The 22,974-nt window shown below is 36.4% G+C and overlaps 1 protein-coding gene and 1 pseudogene across 5 annotated transcripts in view; both read left to right on the top strand.

Moving 5' to 3' along the window:
- Positions 1-11,022, top strand: part of LOC108383688 (RNA-binding motif protein, X-linked 2 pseudogene) — a 50,310-nt pseudogene extending 39,288 nt beyond the window's left edge.
- The window catches only part of SAMSN1 (SAM domain, SH3 domain and nuclear localization signals 1), a 448,469-nt gene that overhangs the window by 232,950 nt on the left and 192,545 nt on the right, over positions 1-22,974 (top strand). The gene's annotated exons all lie outside the window — the stretch shown is intronic.

Below are 22,974 nucleotides of genomic sequence, written 5' to 3'. Positions count from 1 at the left end.
CAGTAATTTAGAGGAGTAGCACATGGATTTGTGAATGCAGGCATCCTGAATGTGCTCTGAAGCACCTCTTATCTTTCTTTATACCCTAATTTCACCTAAATTCAGTCATAATTATATGAGATGGATGAGTACTTTTCTATAGAAAAGTATTACTTTCTTATAGAAACACAAGATTTATTTCCAAGGAGGTGGCATTTTAGCTGACACCTAAATGACAAGAAGTAGCCAGTCGCAGGGGGACCTGGGGCTCAATGTTGTGGACAAACAGTAAATATGAGCTTTGTAGGGTTGAAGGAACATATAGCAAGCCAGGAGCAGTCAACAGAGGGAAGAGTGGGAGAACTTTAGGTTAGAGCACAGGGTTCTGTTCATGTAAGGTGATGAAGGTCATGAGAAATGGGCTAGATTTTATTCCGATTTAACCAATTACTAGAGTTTTAAGCAGGGAAACAATATGCTTCGATTTATGTTTTAAAAAGATCACCATGGCTGCTGCATAACAAGTGAGGAATGCAAAGAATGGAAACAAGAACTGAAAAACTCAAGCACAAATGCATTAAAATGTTTTGTCCTAGAATACAAAGTGAGTCACAGAAGTAGAACCCTTGTCTCCCGACTCAAAGTCCAGTTGTCTTTATCATTTTATTAAATCAGAGATATACTTTGTGACCTCATCATTTTATACTTATTTTTCTGTCCTTTTGCCTCCCAGACATGATCTTCCTTCCTTCCTATCTTCTCAGATTATTCTAACAGTTATTCAGTTCTCTTTTAATGTATTCTTCTCATGGATTGACCTTGCTGTAGGTTATAGAAGCATGTTGTACTGTCTTTATTAAGGTATGCCCTTTGGTGAGGGTATGCTTAGTGCATATGTTGTGTCTTCAATTAAGTGTAAAAATAAGGTTCTGGGATAAAATTGATCAGATTAATACCTTCCCTACTGAGAAAGGACACTAAGAAATAGGGAAGTTATGGAAGAAACTAATTCTTAGTGCTTTTAAGTGCTTTTCATCAATGGCTTCCACTGATTCTATTTAACTTTCCAGGGAAAAAATGATTACTTTTGTAAAACAAGTTGTCTAGAGAACTTTGAGTGTATGTGTGAGATAATTCATACATAGCTTAAAAAGTGGCAATTGTAGGTAAAGAATGTATACTATGTATCCATCTTAAAGTGGAACAGAAAAAAACCATTACTAATCTCATTTATTATTTTTCCATTAATTTGTTTATTAATTCAACAAATCTTTATGGAGTAATCTATGTGTACCAGAAGTAGATGCTCTCACATATCTTTGATTTCTGAAGTGCTAATCTTTCTTGGTTTATACATTTTTCTATCCCTTGGAATGATTTCCATCCCTGACTTCTTTGTGTGTTCAAACAATTTAGTTATGGTGTTGTATATTTCTGCCATATTGAACATTTTAATCATGTTTCTTCCATGTTAATTCTTTCCCATACATCCCTGTATCCTTATCCCCATGCTCCTCTTCTGTATTTATTGGAACCGCTTTGTCTAGGTTATACATGCATTCTAGTCCAGTACATTCTCTGTACTTGACCTGTCCTTAGTCTGTGGGTATATAAGGAATCTTCCCTGAGTAACCCACAGGGCACAACATCAAAACTCAACCTTACAGCTAGTCCTGCTTGTAGTTCCTTTGCTTCTGATTTCTGAAGATAACGCTTTTTCTTTTGCAAGTGAGCAGTTTTCTACTTGAAATCCTGCTTTTCTCCCAAGTAAAGATACTTAATTAGTCTGGGAATCTTAGCCTTTGACCATAATCTCATGTCTGGACCACACTTCTCTGTCTAGTCTTTGCACATTGCTTACTTTGGATAACTTCTGTCTCTATATTTACTTCACATCACAGAATATCGCTTCAGGTGATGAGATATTACTTAATGCCTATATAAACCAAGAGAGAGTCTAAGCCTTTTGAGACATCCATCTCCTACTCAAGGGAACTCACTACAATCTGTTCATTTTCCCAGTCCCCCACAGTGTATACACTGATATCTCTAAAGTCACCAATAATTTTCTGTTTGTTGTATTCAATGGGCATTTATCAGAGGTTGCCATCTGTCTTGATCCTTGGCACACTTATCTTCTTTAATCCAGTCTTTTGCTGGTTCTCACATTTCTTCTCTGCTTCCTTCATAGGCTTCTTCCACATGACTCATTCTTTAAATGTTGGTGTTTCCCAAGATTTTATCCTTGACTTTGTCCTTTGAAATACTCAGTGGATGATCTTGTCCACTCTCTTGTTTTAGCTGCCATATACCCCAGCCTTAAAGTAACCTCATGATCTGGACTCAGCCAATTTTCTGTTAACCATTCACCACCACCTTGACCCTAATATTTTGAAACTGAATGTGTCATCTCCCAAAATTGCTCCTTTCTCTAAATTTTCTGTTTAGTCTTTTCCCATAGTTCCATACCTACCCATCCATAATTATAATAATTTTAATATTTAAGTACTTCTTGACGTTTTCTGCCCCTTTTCCTTTTATGTCCACTACCTCAATTCTGGCTGGACCATCCCCAAAATCTCCTTACTGGTCTACCTGCTTCTAGTTCTGTCACCTAAGAGCCTACTATGTATAGAATTGGCAGAGAGAGATCTGTTGAAGTTGTCATTAACACTAAATCAGGCTGCATGTTGCTCGAGTTAAAAGAAATGAAAGGACAGCCCACAAAAAAGCTTCTGCCACCACCAGATTGATTTTTCATTGAGTTTTCAGTTGTTTGGCCTAATGTATCAAACTATCTGTTTTTTTGGGCATCCTGTGGACACTCTAGATCTCCCACCTTTTATTTGATTTGTGATGTAGCACCTGCAATTGATTCTGAGGTCTAATTTTTCTCTTTAAGACACATAGAACTATTTAAAACCTATAAATATCTTCTGTTTCTGTCCATTTTTCATAACACCTTGGGATGAAAGTGTAAACTAGGAAATCTTAGGCTTACCAGTTCTCAATCCAGTACTTTTGACATTGGTTGAAATGGTCTGGATTTTGTTGTTATTGTCATTCCATTCGAGTTTTTGTCTTTTGTAGGGGCATCAAGGTTCATTTTAAGGTATCACAATAATTGCTTCATCAAATATGCCCTTAAATTTCCTTTCTAATCCATTGTTGATTTGTCAGTTATAAATATTAATCCCCAAATATCTACTGTATGTTTCCTCTCTAGGAGGAGTTTTTAGAGATTGACAATCACTGTGTAAAGTATATTACTAACCTGTCAATACGTCTATGTGTTCTTTATGTTTAGTGTCCTGGATGTTAGGAGATACCTGTCTTCCTTCCATCAGAGTCATTCTATATAGAAATTACATCTGATATGCCAGGAACTAGGGATTCAGTACTGAATGTAATATGATCCTGCCCTCATGGAGATGATGTTGTAGTGGAAGGACAAACATGATTTTATGGACATAGATCCCATTCTTCTTAGTTTTCTCCCTGTTTCAGTCTTCCTTTTTGGTAATAAAATCTTTTATCATCTCTATGAAAATTTCTCTGAAGATCCTGAAATATGACTAGTAAGACTCATTTAAAATATATGCATTTGTGATTTTTATTGTAATCTACTTTTTATGTGCAAATGTCTTTTTTCCATAGCTAGATCTAAGGGTGTTTCTACTCTCAAAACTTCTGAAACTAAATTGTGAGTTTTTTCTTCCACCCATCAACCAATACTCTGATTCTCTGGACATCAGTTAAATGTCCTACAATTCAGTTCAATTCTGACACTTATCTACTCAGTCAGCACAGATCCTACAAGTTAAGGGCTCAGTCCTACAAAACTGCCTCCCTTCAGATGCTAATTCTAAGTCTCAGATTTCCCTCTGTACTTCTGACCAACCGGCTTTGTTTTCAGGGTGTTCTCACAATCTCCTCCTTGGGTTTGGTAATTTCCTAAAGGGCTCATAGAACTCAAGAAAAGTTGCTTCTATTATTAGTTTATTATTAAGAATACAACTCAGGAACACCCAGGTGGAAGAGATGTATATATAGAACAGGGTATGAGGGAAGAGGCACAGAAATTCTGTGCCCTCTGCATGTGTACCACCCTTCCAACATCAGATATGCTCACCAGCCTGGAAGCTCTTCAAACCCCGTATTGTGTGTGTGTGTGCGTGTGTGTGTGTGTGTGTGTGTGTGTGTGTGTGTGTGAAGGGTCCATTATGTAAGAATGATTGATGAAATCTTTGGCCATAGGTGACTGAACTCAATCTCTAGCCCCTCGTCATTCCTAAGAGGTCAGGGGCTGGCACTGAAAGTTCCATCCCTCTAATCACATGGTTGGTTCCTTTGTAAACCAGTCTCCATCCTGAAGCTATCTAGGGTTCCATCAGATTTCACCTTATTAACATAAACTAAGGTATGCTTAAAAGAGACTTTTTATGAATTACAAAAGATACTCTTTTCATCCCTATCACTCAGAAAAAAATGTGTGTGAGGAACTGGGGACTAAGATCAAATATATATATATATTTTATTATCACACTAGATTTTTTAATTTCCAAAGGCAAAGATCACTACACACATTGCTTTATTTATAAAATTTTTTTTAAATTAATCTTCTACACAGAAAATGTATAAATGTAAAGTGAATGCACGTGCTCACCACACAGCATAGCAAATGAAACATTATCTGTGAAATTGAAGTCCCATTTTCTCCTCTTTGATCATGGCCCACCCCTTCCCCTGCCTCTAGAGAGAGCCACTGGTGTTTATCCTCCAGTGTACTTCCAACACATTAATTACATATATCCCTAAGTATTATAAAATAGTACTCTTATGTTTGAAAATGTATATAAACCATTTCATTCCAATATGTTCTTTGTTCACTTGACTTTTCCTTTCAACATTTATATTGATGAGAATCCTCCATGTTGATAAATGTAGCTATAGTTTACTCCTTTTTTCCATAGTATTTCATTGAATGTAGCACAATTCATTCATTTTATTTGTGGGCATTTAATTCTCTTGTAACTTTCTACTCTTCTAAGTCTTTATACCCCATAATGTCTTATAGGTGGAAGGTAGTAAACATGTTATATGAATTTTATTCCAAATTATAAGTCATCATCATATTACCTTTGTATGGAAACCAGTCCAATTCATTTAGTTGATTGTATGTTTTTCAGTTTCATTATGTCTTTCATAGTGAATTTTTATAATGCCAAGGTCAGCAACTTTCCCCTGCATTTTCCAGTAGTCAAATTCTAAGCTAAGATCACAGACAGAAAGGTTGATAGCTAGAATAGAGGTGAACTTTTCAGAGTCACTTTAGTAAATTAAAGGCCCAAATAGAATAGGTTTAGGAACCTTATGATAGTGCTCAACTTGTAGTGAAACACGGCTGCCAAATGCCCTTTCTAAGCACACAAACACTGAGATTGTACAGTCTCTCTGCACTGACATTCTGGACAGGACTTATAGTGTATAATAAGTGATTCAATGTTCATGGCTTTTTTCAGTAAAGAAAACTTCCAGAATTGCTTTAAATGCAACCGTGGCTTATGGCTGTTACTATTTAGTGCTCCAGAAGATAGGCTCCCTGTAAGTGCTGAAGGCAAGGAAGGCTTGCTGCCCCTCCACTACGCTGTAGATGGGTGTATGTTTGTTTAGCTTTTCTCCCATGGTTTGATTTAACCTACTGAGCAATCCACTCAGTTGGCTTAGGTCTGTTTAAGTCTCTCAATATTGAGTATAAATGGTGTATAAAATATAAAAGTGCCAAGACAAAAATATCTTCATCAACAGCTAGTTTCTCCCTTCCCCTGTATTTCCAAGTTAGACTGTGAAATAGACAAATGCAGAAATTCAAATGCCTATGTGATTTTTTTGTTGTTTGGCATTTATCTCTGCAAATGAGGAGATGATGTCATATCACAAGAGAGGTGCAATGATAAGTGCGAGGACAAGTCATCCCTTAACAAGGGAAGATTAATGAGCTGTTCTAAAATGGAACTATTATTATATGTGCTGTTTACTCAAAAGAAGTATGAAAAGTGAACAAATGGAGCTGTCAGACAAAGTGCTGATGACATACAAATATTGAAATAAACAGCTGATGATGCACAAAGCATCGAAAAACACATTGATACCTCCTGTTGGCTCCATTGCTCATTTATTTCTATGTGATTGTCCTCTTCTGAATGTGATACAGTCTTTGCTCTGCTAATAGTCTTTCAGATTGGGTCTTCAGAATAACAAGGAGTCACTGAATTGGGCAATTTTCCATTGACTGTAAAATTATTTAGAGTTAAGAAATTAAAATAATTCAAAAATGGTTAATCAAGTCAATTATGGTTTATAAGGAGTTGTTTTTAAGTGGAAGTTAATTAGATAAGTGATGATTATGTAAGTGACTGGCTAGCTACTCAGAAACCTGTTCCTTTTTCTATACACACAGGATGAACACATTTCTCAGTATTCTTTTGCATTTGAGTTAGGGCCATGTGTCTAGTTTAGACAAAGACTATGTGAGTGAAATTAGATCCAGGCATAGTGCCTAAAACCTCTTCTGAAATTCTTCATTTGCTTTCTGTATGTGTCTGGAAGTAAAAGACTCCAAAATGGTGGAACTACATAATGGATATTAGCTTCCTGAGTTATCAGTTAAGGAAGAGATAGCCATGAATGCTGCCCTATGCCCTGAGCAAGAAATAAAACTTATTTTGTTAACCCTGAGATATAGGTATTTGTTAGAGCAGGTAGTATTTCTATCATAATACAATAATCAGTTATGTTGAAACTCACGTTTTTGTCTTACATTTGTATAATCTATTAGCTTTTAGATTCCTTTAGTTAATGTAACTTTAATTAGATCTTCCTACAACTAAATGGAAACAAATCATGAAATAATGCATTTTAAAATGAATGGAAGATGGATTTCACTTACAGAAAGGGAAACTAATCATTCACTTGAGAATTTTGATTTCTGTTTCTCAGAAATCATACAGTTTCTTACCATTCAGATCACTCATTTGTAAATACATTTTTTGTAGTTTCTAGATCATTTTGGCCCCCAAAATATAACAAAATTGGAAGTTCATGGTATCTTTAAAACTTTTTCTGATGGCCCTAAGAAAAAATTATGACTTTAAAAACCATAAAAGACTTTTAAAGATTCTAACATGTTACCTTGTTTTTTGATTCCATGGATTCTCTGTACCTGTTGTTGTCTTCGAGCATTTTACAGTTCTTTCAGTTGCAGTTCACTAATCAGTGCACATGATTCCTATTCATAGAATTGCAAATGAATTTTGCCTAGTGGAAATACAATTGATCTCCCTCTTTATATCCATCCCTCCCACAGAATAAGGCAGTTTTGCATCTATTTATAAATTTATTTCAGCATTACTCCTTTTACATGTGTGGCTCTTTGATTAATATTTTGAACCAGTTATAACATTCTACTATTTCCCTCATTAATTGATGAATTAAATATGATTTTTGTCATGTGTTCATTTTATATTTGAATGAGAGTCATGACGATGTCCTCTTTTTACAATTACCTTTTAACAGTTTGAACGTCCTAACAAGAAGCCCAGTGGATTCCCCTACCGTAGTCTGGTAATCTGCATTGTCCATGTACGCCTCATAAGCAGCCTGAGCCCGTGCACCTCTTTCTTGCTTGACACCCAGAGGTGAATCCCAAATGGCAAGAGAACTATAACTTGTTCTCTTCTGTTGTTTTTGTTTTGTTTTGTTTTTTCCTTAATATTGATTTTGTTTTGGTTTTGTTTCTGGTTTTGTACATGGCCAATGTGTGAGCTATGTGTCATTGGTGACAGCAATTCTTGAGGTTTTGGTTTTATGATCTGTTTGTGATCTCTGTAGACGGTATATAGAGATCCATTCTCTTTTACTAAGAGCCGATTGCTTATTGATTGTCTATTTTCCAGCTCAGATTACTTAAGAATTTTGTGTTCACTGAGAAGTATAGCTCTCTAATATCTGTACTGTTGAGATTTTTGTGTTTCTCTGATTATAGCTGACTTGTGGCTAAATTTTAAATCTGAAGCTATAAGCACTTTATGAATCCGTGTTTCTATATTTTTGTGGATCAAAAGGCTTTTACTTCTGTGTTAGTGTAAAATATCTTCCTAGAGGATATTTAATATTGTAGTTCTCTCACAGGAGCTTTGTTCTGATTAAATTTTTAACACATGCATTGAATATTACTAAAATTTTTAGAAAAATAATATTGAATTTCTAATATTTTAAATGTACTTGACTGAAATAATTCTTATATTAGAAACCAACTTGAAATATTTAAGATTTTAAATTTATATAATAAAGGTAAATTTTTTTGTAAAAGAGACTAGGTCAATAATTTTGGTTTAATAAAAACAGCTATGTCTTCTCTAATTCATCAGTGCCAGGTAAAATATAAGCATGTATTTTATTCAACTTAGGTTTGTTTTCCTGAACTTATATGATGTAACTCGAGGGGAAAACCCAGAGTAAAATACCTTTGAAACCAAAATCAGTCAAAGCGAAAAATGAAGTGGGAGAAACCCTTTTATTTCTTACAAGCAGTCCACTTCTGCTCTCCCGTGTCTCTCATGACCCGGCTGCAGAAGAAGGGGCCCCACCCAACCTCTTCAGTCCCTCCCCCTTGTAATTACCTATTGATATGGAGATGCACTAAGACCAGGCAAGAGATTCCAGAAATACTGCCATTTTACCCACATATGGGTTTACTGATCAGATTGGCCAATGTTACTTTTATGTAATGTTTAAGATTATGAATAAGTAAACTTGTGTTCACTGAAATTTTTTTCTGACAAAAATTTATTTTGATTGCAATAATGTTTTGTAATATGTAAGCTTGAAGAAAATTTCCACGCTCTGTAGTTAACTGAAATCTTGGATTGATATCAAATTGAGTAGATAATCATTGAAGGCCTAGAAAATTTCTAAGTACATAGTTATTTGTTCCTAAGCATAGTTTTAAGCTTATATACTTTATTCTCATTTATATATACTATTGAGGGGCTATATCTTTGATGCCTATTAATTAATGTGCTCATTTTTTTTACTTTAAGAAAATGTGAAAGTATTCCTTGGAAATAGAAAGTTGTGTTACACGTATCCATAAGCTTTACTCATCTTATAAAATGCTTGTATATGACCCACAGTTCTTATGAATGAGTCAACCTCCCAATCTGTTTTCTCTGCGATTGTTACACGTTGTAATTAATATGAGTGACTGAAACTACACTGGGAGCAGTGATTAACAGCAAAATGGAACTGTGGGGGTACTCTTTTTAGAAAAAAAGTGTTTTGTTTTAAAGTAGCAGTTCTCAGGTTTTTGTTTGTTTTTTTCTCTCCAGAGTCCATTACACTCTTACTCTCCTGGGACTCACTGAGGGTCCCAAAGAGCTTTTGTTTATGTGAATTATAAATATCAGTATTTATCATATTAGGAATTAAACCAGAAGTTTATGATTTCAAATTATTTTAATGGTCATTACAATGGTTTTATTGAAATAAAAGAATAAAAAGCCAGAAATTCAAATAAATTTTGTTGATTCATTTTAAGATAGCAATGATGAATGCATTGCATGTAAATATAAATAATATCCAGTATTATTATGAAATAAATTATTACCTTAAAAACTTTGTAAGATCGGTCCTGAAGTAAAATATTAGTTTGCTCAAATATATAAAAACACATTTGTAACTCCGTGGGGAAAGCATGTTCCCAGCCTGGGGCAAGTAAAGCTGTAAAGCTAAAATCAGTCGAGGGGAAAAAAATCCCTTTATTTGGAGGCCTGGCTCCGTTCACCTATCCCTCACCGGCGGCCACTCTCGTCGCCTGCTTCCCTTTCTTTCTCTCCAATCCCAGCACACTCACCTCTCCACCCACCCCTATAAGCACCTATTGACACGGAGATGGACTAAGGCCAGGTGAGAGATTCTAGAAATACTGCAGTTTCACCCACAACATTAAAAAAAGGTTGAAATTAAGAAAGTGGTTTTCCTTTGTCTTGGTTTATATTTCTGTCTGAAACAAGCTATGAAATAGGTTAAAATTTTTGCAAAATTTACTCAGTCTTAATGAGTTTATTTCCTTAGTTTACTGATTGTCTTCACCTATGATATGAAAGGTTATTTGTTACCATCTGTGTAATCCACATGGATAGCAGAGATTCTGTATTTTACCAGAATAATTTTCTGTATATTTCGTTGACTTAATTTCTTCATACAAAATGGAAAAAAGAAAGGACAAAGGTTCCTCAGTTATGAAAAAACTAAACTTTCTACAATCATGTTACATTCACCTAGGTAGAGTAAAACCAGATTCCACACACAGCAATAAATAGTTAGCATCTTTCAGGCCAGTTGGTCCCAACTGGATATGAACATCAGACTTAGCCATAGAGCTTTCCATGTGTTTCCCTACTTCAGGCTTGCTGAATCTCCTTACTGGATATTCTTGCTATATCCTTGGCATATTATGTATGTTATCTCTCAGAATTATTGTATGCTATAGCTTAAGGTTTTTTCTCTTTAAATTGTTCTTATATTTTTATAACCCAGATATACCATTTAATGAAAAAATAGACTTAATCATTACTCTTAAGGAATTTTTTTTGGAATGTCTATTATCTTTGTTTTTCATGTCACAGAACAATCATACACTCCTGTCAGTTGCATTATTCATTACAGAAACCTCACCAAATTTTCACACATTTGAAAATTATCAGTAATAAATTAATCCCAGCCATTAATTCTCTGTCATCTACAGATGGTATTCACTTTACTCTGATATTTGCACGGAAGCTTTGCTATAAGCTGTGGGAAGAGTTTTTGTCTTCAGCAAAGAAGGAGCGTTTCAGAGCCTCAAGAAGAAGGACTGTACTTCAAACCGTTGACATATCAAAGCTGATCTTACATGGCTTGCAGCAAGAGTCAGCCAACTATGGCCAGCTGGCCAAAAATATCCACTGCCTGTTTTTGTAAATAAAAGTTTATTGAAATCCAGTCGTGCCCAGTTATTTATGTACTGTTTCTACTTCTGCATGAAGTAGATGGCTTCATGAAACTGGTAACCCAAGATCTAGTGGATCATGAATTAAATAGGTCTGAGTGAACTGAGAAAAAATTTTATTGAAGTTTTTTGGAATTTGTTGTTGTTCTCTCTTCTGGATAGGTGAGGAAATCTATCCTTGTATAAAGCTATTTATAACCCACAAGTAAATGCTGACTTCATAAACTAAGAAATATTTTTAAATGATAGGTGATGCTTATTGACTTTCTGGAATTCCAAAGTTCTTAGTAAGTATCTTTACTTTTGATGGGAACATAGTTATGTGTACAGATTCAGTAGGAATTTCTCCTCTGCTTTACCAGATTATAATTGACAAATCAATTATGCAACGAATGCCATGCTTGAAATGTCATTTTTAAAAATAATACACATTCAGTAAAATGTGAAATGTCACTTTTTTTTTTTGAGAGGGCATCTCTCATATTTATTGATCAAATGGTTGTTAACAACAATAAAATTCTGTATAGGGGGGTCAATGCTCAATGCACAATCATTAATCCATCTCAAGCCTAGTTCTCATCAGTCTCCAATCTTCTGAAGCATAACGAACAAGTTCTTACATAGTGAACGAATACTTACATAGTGAATAAATTCTTACATGGTGAACAGTACAAGGCATTCATCACAGAAACTTTCGGTTCTGATCACGCATTATGAACTATAAACAATCAGGTCAAATATGAATATTCGTTTGATTTTTATACTTGATTTATATGTGGCTCCCACATTTCTCCCTTTATTATTATTATTTCTTTTATTTTTAATAAACTGCTGAAGTGGTAGGTAGATGCAAGATAAAGGTAGAAAACATAGTTTAGTATTGTAAGAGAGCAATTGTAGATGATCAGGTGTGTGCCTGTAGACTATGTGCTAATCCGAGCTAGACAAGGGCAATAAAACATCCATGGATGCAGAAGCTTTCTCTCAACACAGGGGAGGGTGAGGTTCTAAGCTTCACCACTATTGTTCCCCAATTTCTCACCTGATGGCCCCCCTGCGACTGTGCCTGTCTTAGGTTGTTCCTCCCTTGAGGAATCTTACCCGTCTCTGGCTAACCAGTCATCTTCCGGGGCCATACAGGGAAATGTAAAGTTGGCAAGTGAGAGAGAAGCCATGTTGTTTGAAAAGGTTAGCTTTTTACTTCTTTGCAGATTTATGCCCTGTGGCTTCTATGCCCAGCACTTGTCTCGAGGTATCTTTACCACTTGGAGGAATTATGATACTCGGTAAATTCGATATGAGGCACAAATTCTATTTAAGGGTTGTAATTAGGAAGGAAGAAGAAAAGCTATAGAGGTAGCATATGGAAGAAAACATGGGAGGATTGATTATTTCTTAGACATATCTTCTTGTAGAGTACCTTAAGTATGTATAGGTTTTAAACTACTAACTAACTTGCACACACATATTTACATAATAGGAATACGGTGACATAAACAAAGCAAATCTATAATTACCAGCCATCTCCAGTGAAGCCAAGAAAACCATTTAGGCACCCTAGGCATTTGTGAAAATTAGTCTATGATATGCTGGATATTGTCCAACTGTACTTCAACAGTCTGAGAGAAATCAGACAAATTAAAGCAAACCATTTCTGGGATCTGTTCACATCCCATATGTTCTTTTAACCGTAGATAGTCTATAGTCGTAGGATTTTGGAGCGCTACAACTTGCACCCCTCCCAACTCCTGATTGAGTTCCAACAGTACAGATCCGGTCAAATTCGTTGTCTCACTGTATGGACATGCCAGCCTAGACACCTCCCTCCTCATTCCAATGGCAAGTCCAGGAAATGGTGGGGTGGACGCAGCCACACCCGCAGCATCGCCCGGATCCCTGTGGAGGCTTTTTGATAATCATCCCCAGGCACGAGTCCTCCAGAGAGTGCTGATGCCGGAAGCTCCTCCTCATATCGTATCTTAGTTCATTTTCTGGGTAGCCAAGCTAGGCCTTGATCTGCATAGAAACAAACAGACCCTTTGCCCACACTTTGACATGTCCTCTATACCACTGTGTAGAACTCATGGAGGTCAGCACACAGGAACTGCTTTTCTTTCTTTCTTTCTTTCTTTCTTTTCTTATTAAGAGAAAGGAATAATATCAGAAAAGAGTACCTCCATAGTTGATCATCTGACACCCTTTAAGTGATCAACATTAAGCATACTTAGAGCATGCGTTAATCTTTGATTTACCAATTGTTTTATCCTATCAAGGAGGAAGCCCTCTTTTCTTTCTTTCTTTTTTTTATTTATTTTTTATTTTTTTTAAATATTTAATCTACACTTACATGAAGAATACTATGTTTACTATGCTCTCCCCTATATCAGGTCCCCCCTAAAAACCACCTTACGGTCACTGTCCATCAGCATAGCAAAATGTAGAATCACTACTTGTCCTCTCTGTATTGTAGAGCCCTCCCTCCTCTTTCTCCCTCCCCCCCATGCATGCTAATCTTAATACCCCTCTTCTTCTTCCCCCCCTTATCACCCCCTGCCCACCCATCCTCCCCAGTTCCTTTCCCTTTGGTACCTGTTAGTCCATTCTTGGGTTCTGTGATTCCGCTGCTGTTTTGTTCCTTCAGTTTTTCTTTGTTCTTATACTCCACAGATGAGTGAAATCATTTGGTATTTCTCTTTCTCCACTTGGCTTATTTCACTGAGCATAATACTCTCCAGCTCCATCCATGTTGCTGCAAATGGTAGGATTTTTCCTCTTCTTATGGCTGAGTAGTATTCCATTGTGTATATGTACCACATCTTCTTTATCCACTCATCTACCAATGGACATTTAGGTTGCTTCCAATTCTTGGCTATTGTAAATAGTGCTGCGATAAACATAGGGGTGCATCTGTCTTTCTCAAACTTGATTGCTGCGTTCTTAGGGTAAATTCCTAGGAGTGGAATTTCTGGGTCAAATGGTAAGTCTGTTTTGAGCATTTTGATGAACCTCCATACTGTTTTCCACAATGGTTGAACTAATTTACATTCCCACCAGCAGTGTAGGAGGGTTCCCCTTTCTCCACAGCCTCGCCAACATTTGTTGTTGTTTGTCTTTTGGATGGCAGCTATCCTTACTGGTGTGAAGTGATACCTCATTATAGTTTTAATTTGCATTTCTCTGATAATTAGCGATGTGGAGCATCTTTTCATGTGTCTGTTGGCCATCTGTATTTCTTTTTTAGAGAACTGTCTGTTCAGTTCCTCTGCCCATTTTTTAATTGGGTTATTTGTTTTTTTGTTTGTTGAGGTGTGTGAGCTCTTTATATATTCTGGACGTCAAGCCTTTATCGGATCTGTCATTTTCAAATATATTCTCCAATACTGTAGGGTTCCTTTTTGTTCTATTGATGGTGTCTTTTGCTGTACAGAAGCTTTTCAGCTTAATGTAGTCCCACTTGCTCATTTTTGCTGCTGTTTTCCTTGCTCGGGGAGATATGTTCAAGAAGAGGTCACTCATGTTTATGTCTAAGAGGTTTTTGCCTATGTTTTTTTCCAAGAGTTTAATGGTTTCATGACTTACATTCAGGTCTTTGATTCATTTTGAATTTACCTTTGTATATAGGGTAAGACAAAGGTCCAGTTTCATTCTCCTACATGGAGATGTCCAGTTTTGCCAGCACCATCTGTTGAAGAGACTGTCATTTTGCAATTGTATGTCCATGGCTTCTTTATCAAATATTAATTGACCATATATGTTTGGGTTAATTTCTGGAGTCTCTAATCTGTTCCACTGGTCTGTGGCTCTGTTCTTGTGCCAGTACCAAATTGTCTTGATTACTATAGCTTTGTAGTAGAGCTTGAAGTTGGGGAGTGAGATCCCCCCTACTTTATTCTTCTTTCTCAGGATTGCTTTGGCTATTTGGGGTCTTTGGTGTTTCCATATGAATTTTTGAATTATTTGTTCCAATTCCTTGAAGAATGTTGCTGGTAATTTGATAGGGATTGCATCAAATCTGTATATTGCTTTGGGCAGGATGGCCATTTTGACGATATTAATTCTTCCTAGCCATGAGCAGGGGATGAGTTTCCATTTGTTAGTGTCCCCTTTAATTTCTCTTAGGAGTGACTTGTAGTTTTCAGGGTATAGGTCTTTCACTTCTTTGGTTAGGTTTATTCCTAGGTATTTTATTCTTTTTGATGCAATGGTGAATGGAATTGTTTTCCTGATTTGTCTTTCTATTGGTTCATTGTTAGTGTATAGGAAACCCTCAGATTTCTGTGTGTTAATTTTGTATCCTGCAACTTTGCTATATTCCGATATCAGTTCTAGTAGTTTTGGAGTGGAGTCTTTAGGGTTTTTTATGTACAGTATCATATCATCTGCAAATAGTGAGAGTTTAACTTCTTCTTTACCAATCTGGATTCCTTGTATTTCTTTGTTTTGTCTGATTGCCGTGGCGAGGACCTCCAGTACTATGTTAAATAACAGTGGGGAGAGTGGGCATCCCTGTCTGGTTCCTGATCTCAGAGGAAATGCTTTCAGCTTCTTGCTGTTCAGTATAATGCTGGCTGTGGGTTTATCATATATGGCCTTTATTATGTTGAGGTACTTGCCATCTATTCCCATTTTGCTGAGAGTTTTTATCATGAATGGATGTTGAATTTTGTCAAATGCTTTTTCAGCATCTATGGAGATGATCATGTGGTTTTTGTCTTTCTTTTTGTTGATGTGGTGGATGATGTTGATGGATTTTCGAATATTGTACCATCCTTGCATCCCTGGGATGAATCCCACTTGGTCATGGTGTATGATCCTTTTGATATACTGTTGAATTATGTTTGCTAATATTTTATTGAGTATTTTTGCATCTACATTCATCAGGGATATTGGTCTGTAATTTTCTTTTTTGGTGGGGTCTTTGCCTGGTTTTGGTATTACGGTGATGTTGGCTTCATGGAATGAGTTTGGGAGTATTCCCTCTTCTTCTACTTTTTGGAACACTTTAAGGAGAATGGGTATTAAGTCTTCACTGTGTGTCTGATAAAATTCCGAGGTAAATCCGTCTGGCCCCGGGGTTTTGCTCTTGGGTAGTTTTTTGATTACCGTTTCAATTTTTTTGCTCGTAATTGGTTTGTTTAACTTTTGTGTTTCTTCCTTGGTCAGTCTTGGGAGGTTGTATTTTTCTAGGAAGTTGTCCATTTCTTCTAGGTTTTCCAGCTTGTTGGCATATAGGTTTTCATAGTAGTCTTTAATAATTCTTTGTATTTCTGTGCAGTCTGTTGTGGTTTATCCATTCTCATTTCTGATTATGTTGATTTGTGTTGATTCTCTTTTTCTCTTAATAAGTTTGGCTAGAGGCTTATCTATTTTGTTTATTTTCTCAAAGAACCAGCTCTTGGTTTCATTGATTTTTGCTATTGTTTTATTCTTCTCAATTTTGTTTATTTCTTCTCTGATCTTTATTATGTCCCTCCTTCTGCTGACTTTAGGCCTCATTTGTTCTTCTTTTTCCAGTTTTGATAATTGTGATGTTAGACTATTCATTTGGGATTGTTCTTCCTTCTTCAGGTGTGCCTGGATTGCTATATACTTTCCTCTTAAGACTGCTTTCGCTGCGTCCCACAGAAGTTGGGGCTTTGTGTTGTTGTTGTCATTTGTTTCTATATATTCCTTGATCTCTATTTTGACTTGTTCATTGATCCGTTGATTATTTAGAAGCATGTTGTTAAACCTCCATGTGTTTGTGAGCCTTTTTGTTTTCTTTGTAGAATTTATTTCTAGTTTTATACCTTTGTGGTCTGAAAAATTGGTTGGTAGAATTTCAATATTTTGGAATTTACTGAGGCTCTTTTTGTGGGCTAGTATGTGGTCTATTCTGGAGAATGTTCAATGTGCACTTGAGAAGAATGTATATCCTGTTGCTTTTGGATGTAGAGTTCTATAGATGTCTGTTAGGTCCATCTGTTCTAGTGTGTTGTTCAATGCCTGTGTGTCCTTACTTATTTTCTGCCCAGTGGATCTATCCTTTGGGGTGAGTGGTGTGTTGAAGTCTCCTAAGATGAATGCATTGCAGTCTATTTCCCTCTTTAGTTCTGATAGTATTTGTTTCACAAATGCTGGTGCTCCTGTGTTGGGTGCATATATATTTAGAATCGTTATATCCTCTTGTTGGACTGAGCCCTTTATCATTATGTAGTGTCCTTCTTTATCTCTTGTTACTCTCTTTGTTTTGAAGTCTATTTTGTCTGATATTAGTACTGCAACCCCTGCTTTCTTCTTACTTTTGTTTGCCTGAAATATGTTTTTCCATCCTTTGACTTTTAGTCTGTGCTTGTCTTTGGGGTTGAGGTGAGTTTCTTGTAAGCAGCATATAGATGGGTCTTGCTTTTTTATCCATTCTATTACTCTGTGTCTTTTGATTGGTGCATTAAGTCCATTTACATTTAGGGTAACTTGAGAGATATGTACTTATTGCCATTGTAGGCTTTAGATTCGTGGTTACCAAAGGTTCAAGGTTAGATTCTTTAGTATTTTACTGCCTAACTTAGCTCTCTTATTGAGCTGTTATATACACTGTCTGGAGATTCTTTTCTTCTCTCCCTTCTTATTCCTCCTCCTCCATTCTTCATATGTTGTGTGTTTTGTTCTGTGCTCTTTTTAGGAGTGCTCCCATCTAGAGCAGTCCCTGTAAGATGCCCTGTAGAGGTGGTTTGTGGGAAGCAAATTCCCTCAGCTTTTGCATGTCTGGGAATTGTTTAATCCCGCCATCATATTTAAATGATAGTCGTGCTGGATACAGTATCCTTGGTTCAAGGCCCTTCTGTTTCATTGCATTAAATATATCATGCCATTGTCTTCTGGCCTGTAGGGTTTCTGTTGAGAAGTCTGATGTTAGCCTGATGGGTTTTCCTTTATAGGTGACCTTTTTCTCTCTAGCTGCCTTTAAACTCTTTCCTTGTCCTTGATCCTTGCCATTGTAATTATTATGTGTCTTGGTGTTGTTCTCCTTGGATCCTTTCTGTTGGGGGTTCTGTGTATTTCAGTGGTCTGTTCGATTATTTCCTCTCCCAGTTTGGGGAAGTTTTCAGCAATTATTTCTTCAAAGAGACTTTCTATCCCTTTTCCTCTTTCTTCTTCTTCTGGTACCTGTATAACACGAATATTATTCCTTTTGGATTGGTCACATAGTTCTCTTAGTGTTGTTCCGTTCCTGGAGATCCTTTTATCTCTCTCTATGTCAGCTTCTATATGTTCCTGTTCTCTGGTTTCTATTCCTTCAATGGCCTCTTGCATCTTATCCATTCTGCTTATAAATCCTTCCAGGGATTGTTTCACTTCTGTGATCTCCTTCCTGACATCTGTGATTTCCCTCCAGACTTCATCCCATTGCTCTTGCATTTTTCTCTGCATCTCATCCCATTGCTTTTGCATTTTTCTCTCCATCTCTGTCAGCATGTTCATGATTTTTATTTTGAATTCTTTTTCAGGAGTACTGGTTAGGTCTGTCTCCTTCTCAGGTGTTGTCTCTGTGATCTTTGTCTGCCTGTAGTTTTGCCTTTTCATGGTGATAGAGATAGTTTGCAGAGTTGGTATGAGTGACAGCTGGAAGAGCTTCCCTTCTTGTTGTTTTGTGGCCTTCTTCTCCTGGGAGAATAGTGACCTCTAGTGGCTTATGCTTGGCAGCTGTGCGCAGACAGGCCTTCTGCTACCTGCCCGGGTGCTCTGGCGTTTATCTCCGCTGTTTCTGTGGGCTTGGCCTGGCTGGGGCTGTTCCTCCAAAATGGTGGAGCCCTGTTGGAGGGGGAGCAGCCGGGAGGCTATTTATCTCTGTAATGGGCCTCTGTGCTCCCTGTTGCCCAGGGGGTTAGAGTGCCCAGAGATCCCCAGATTCCCTGCCTCTGGTCTAAGTGTCCTGTCCTGCCCCTTTAAGACTTCCAAAAAGCACTCTCCATACTAAAACAACAACAGCAACAATGAAAGAGTAAAAAAAAAAAAAAGGAAAAAAACACGCAATTTTCTTTGTCCTCAGGCGCCGGTCTCAGGCACCCGCTCACCGGTCTTGCTGCCCTGTTTCCCTAGTATTGGGGTCCCTGTACCTTTAAGGCTTCCAAAAAGCACTCGCCAATAAAAAAGGGAAAAACGCGCGGTTTTCTTTGTCCTCTGGCGCCAGTCTCAGGCCCCCGCTCACCGGTCTTGCTGCCCTGTTTCCCTAGTATTGGGGTCCCTGTACCTTTAAGGCTTCCAAAAAGCACTCGCCAAAAAAGAAAAAAAAACTGCTCCGCTGGGAGCCGGGGGGAGGGGCGCTCGGGTCCCGCCAGGCCGGGGCTTGTATCTTACCCCCTTCACGAGGCGCTGGGTTCTCGCAGGTGTGGATGTGGTCTTGATGTTGTCCTGTGTCCTTTGGTCTCTATTTTAGGAAGAGTTGTCTTTATTATATTTTCATAATTCTATGTGGTTTTGGGAGGAGAGTTCCACTGCTCTACTCACGCCACCATCCTGGCTCCTGAAATGTCACTTTTAAGAAGCTAAAGTTGATTTTATGTATGTAGCCATTGGCTTCAAAGCCCTCTCAGAAATATCAGCTCATAGGATTATATAGTATTACAGGTGGTAAGATGTTACTTCCTTGCAGGATAGGAGCCTTAAAAAATTGGGGAATCCTTAGAAATAGAGGAATTCTCTCAGATTTATAAGGGACTGCAAATGCAATCTGGAGAAGATATTTTCTTGGGCTTTGTTTTCTATTCTTAGCAGAAAAAACAGATGTTTATAAAGGTCCAGTCAGAAATTCCTTATGAAAACTTGCAAACAGAAGTTTCAGCCTCAGTAGTTGACATATACAGCTCTAGCTTTGCAGAACAATCTTTAAGAGGTTTCTTAAGCACTTTTGCTATACCTTTTTTGTGATAAAGAATAATTCTTTGATAAAATCACTATCTTAAAGTGGAGGGTGTTTGGAGATTATATTAACATCCTATTGCTGCTGTAAAAAAATCACATATTTAGTAGCTTAAAACAGCACAGATTTATTTATTGTCCTATAGTTCTGAGGTCAGAAGTCAGAAATGGGTCTCACTAGGCTAAAACCAAGATGCCAACAGGCCTGCATTTTACTGGAGGCCTTAGGGAACAATCTTTTCCTTGTCTTTTCTGGCTTCTAGAAGGCTGCCCACATCCCTTGGCTCATGGCCAGTCTCCCTCCATTTTCAAAGCCAGCAATTGCTTTGTTCAGTTCAACCCTGATTCAATCATGACATCTCCTTCTCTGATTCTGATTCTCTTGCCTCTCTCTTTCATTATCTGTGTCCTTGTGATTATATTGTGTCTCCTTGGATAATGCAGGATAATCTCCCAACCTTGAGATACTCAGTGTAATTACATCTATATAATTTACTCTTTTACCAGGTAAGCTAATTCATCATTAGCTCTGGGAATTAGAACATGGACATGTGGGGACCTCTATTCTGCCTACCACAGAGACTATAGGAAAATTGTGAAGAACTTTGAAATGGCTGAAAAGATAACTGGTTATCTTCATTGAAAACGAAATGTTCCTTAAACACATTCTTTTAGGTCATCTGATTCTGTAGCATTTCTACAGCTTTTATTGCCTTTAAACAACTCTGTAACAATTGCACATAACTGATATAAGGCAGAAGATTATTGCATATAGACATGTAAATGCATTTTGTCCTGTGGAAATACAATTGATTCCCTACCAGTACCACCACATTCTCATGAAATAAACCAGTTTTGCAGATTCATTTCGGCATTACATACACTTGTAAAGGTTTAGCTCTTTGAAATCTCCTTTGAACTAATTGTAACATCTTATTGGTTTCCTCATTAAATAATAAATTACAATCTTTGAAATATGTTCATTTTATTGTCTATGGAAGTCATGATTATATCCTCTCAAAATCTGCCCTTTAACATGGATACTTGTAATCATACAATAATAGACAGCATAGTAAATGAAGTTCCATCACTCAGCCCCAGTAAACACAGCTAAGGTCAGTCATCCTCTATCCATTTCTCCCTCTCCTATTACTTTGAAGCAAATTCCAGAGAACATATTATCTTACCATAAATATTTATTATGTCCCTTTAATGAAAAAGATTGACTTAGCATAACCACAATATTTAAGTCACACCTAAAATTAATGTTTTGAGATAATCAAATTTCCAGTGATATTTTCAAATGACATATATGTGTTCTTTTAGTTGTAATTTAAAAAATCCAGGGCACAAATAAAATCCATACATTGAGATGTTTCTTTTCTAAAATTTTATTAATATATATTCCATAGATGCAATAAATTGCACATGTTTTAACTGTACAATTTGATGAGTTGTATTTTAACTTTCTTTTAATCTATATGTTCTCTTTCATATCTTTTTTTGTTACATTTTATTTGTTTAAAATAATAAGGTTGTTTGCCTATAGACTTTCCCAGAGTGTGTATTTGGCTTATTGCTACTCTGTGGTATAGTTTAACACATTCCTTCGTCTTCTACACATGCTGAAAATTGGTATTTGGTGGTCAACATCTTGTTCTGTTAGTTCAGAGTTTGCAAAATTGTGAAATTCTAATATATTGTCCTGTGGGTAAAATTATAATATTTCCAGAGTATCTCACCTGGCTTTAGTGCATCTGCGTATCAACAGGCATTCCTAAGGGGTGGAGACAGGTAGTTCATCTCCATATCAATGGGTAATTACCTGGGTGACTGAGGGCTTATCTGAACCTGAGGGGTTCCAGGGAGGTCTTGCTTGCTTCTGCCAGAGCAGGAAAGAGACGGCCCCGGACCACAGTTTGTAAGCAATAAACAGGTTTTAAACTTTCTCCTTTTGACTGATTTTGGTTTTAGAGATATTTGCCCCAGGATTTCCTCTCTCTGGAGTTATACCATTTGTTATTTATTAGCTAGAATATTTCTATACAGAGAAATATCTCCTAATCACTTACTTGATTATCCAGTAGTATGGTTCATATATAGGAGAAGCAGACAAATGATGAATCCTTTCTATTGATTTACTGGGTTTCAAAGCATATCAATAGATGCCAAAAATCCATTTGGTAAAATTTAATATTTGTGAATTAAAAGCAACCATTTTAAACAATGAAACAATAGAATAATACTCTTAAAATACTATAAATAGAAGTATGCTTTTTAAGTCAAAGAGCTAAAAATATACTTAAAGGTGGAAACATAAATGAATTTCACTACTGCATGTAATAGACAAATTTCTCAAAATCCAAAAACGAAAAGGTGTTCACCATTTTCATTATTATTGATTTTAAATTTCTGATCAACATAGATGTAAAGCTGAAACAAATCATTTACATATGATATGCATATAACTCTTCAAGACTAATTTTAAAAAGTATTATGTATAAGTGACAGATAATACCAATGGCTTTTCTACTTACTAACAACTTGTTAACAAAATATGTGGATTGTAACACATTTATGTGAAAACAGATTCTGTTTATAGTAGCATGAAAAGCATTATATAGCTACTAATAACTTCAACAAGTTACATAAAGAAAAACACAAGATTGACCAGGAAATTTAAAAAAGAAGACTTAATTGTACATTGGAAAGATTCAAATAGTATATACAGTTAATAAAATAGATATAAAAGCCCAGTTTTTTTAAACAGGCTAAAATAATTCTAACACATATCTGAAAAAATTAACCTATAAAAAAATTTAAGAAAACTGAAAAAGTAAAACTAATAGGAACTTACCTGTTAGATATTGAGATTGCTTATAATAGGGTATATATTATAATAGGAAGATACTGACCTGAGTAGATAAATAGAAAAGTTCCATATGATCAAAAACAGATCTCTACATACATTAAAATTTAACATTTGATGATGACATTATAAATTAGGTCATAAGGAGAGATTTTGAAAAAAGAGGTAGAAATCTAAA

The sequence above is a fragment of the Manis javanica genome, chromosome 3 (assembly GCF_040802235.1).
Source record: "Manis javanica isolate MJ-LG chromosome 3, MJ_LKY, whole genome shotgun sequence".
NCBI lineage: Eukaryota > Metazoa > Chordata > Mammalia > Pholidota > Manidae > Manis > Manis javanica.
The sequence above is the reverse complement of the archived record's forward strand: the minus strand, read 5'-3'. Positions and strand labels throughout refer to the sequence as shown.